We start from the raw sequence: 927 nt of genomic DNA on the forward strand, positions 1-927 counted from the left end.
CTTCTAGAATGAGCTAGAAAGAGCTAGGAGATAAGCATGACAACTAAGAATACGTCCACGAAAAGTGGATTATCCTCCATGTAGACGAGAGGATAAGTATGACAAGGTAAGGAACAAAATCCTATGTTGTCAACAAGTCAATATGTAAAAGTATGCTAACTCCTAGATGAAAACTAATAAATAAATGCATTTATCCTAAGTAAACTTAAGTAAAGTGTAAATAGGAATAACTTACACTAACATATTCCTATTGAGGTGGAAGTTTCTCTTGAGGTGGAGGCTCACCTAATTTTTGGAGCGAGGTGTTGGCCTACAAAGGTTTGGAGTGTTGTGTGAAGGTTTTCTCTCTCACTAGGCCTCTTGATGTTTGGTCGGATCTTGTTTGGTAGTGGTTTGTCTTTGGTCCTCCTCCCCATTCTCCCTATTGAGGTGGGTCTTTCATTTTTTAAGGTGGGTAAGGGATGTGGATGCTTTATTATGGTGGCTCATGGAGCCTTTTTCTTATGGTTGGAGGCTTTCTTTTGGTTTCCTATTCCCTCTCAGTCTTGTTTAGAGAGACTTTCCCCTCTTTTCAGTTGTTGGGTCTTAGAGGTTTCCTTCTGGATGATCTCTATCTTCTTCGTTCAGTTTTGGAGGGTGTTTGTTTCTTTATGGAGTTGTATGACTTATTATTTATTTTTTTGGTATCCTTCTCCATTCCTCTTCCTTGTCCCTCATTTCTCAGGAGCAAGGGATATTCTTTGGTTACTGGTTCAGGGTTCCCACCAAAACCCCTTTATTTTTTAAAATTTAAAATTATAAGTGTTGGACCTTGGATCCAATTGGTTTTGGCTCCCTTCAAAAGCCTTTTGAATTCACTTCTTGTGAATTCCTTTCTCATTTTTGACTTGATGTTACTTTGACAATCTTGCTTTTTGTTTTCATTGC

This window comes from Cupressus sempervirens, chromosome 7 (assembly GCF_028749045.1).
Source record: "Cupressus sempervirens isolate cs-2001-9-10 chromosome 7, ASM2874904v1, whole genome shotgun sequence".
Classification (NCBI taxonomy): Eukaryota; Viridiplantae; Streptophyta; class Pinopsida; order Cupressales; family Cupressaceae; genus Cupressus; species Cupressus sempervirens.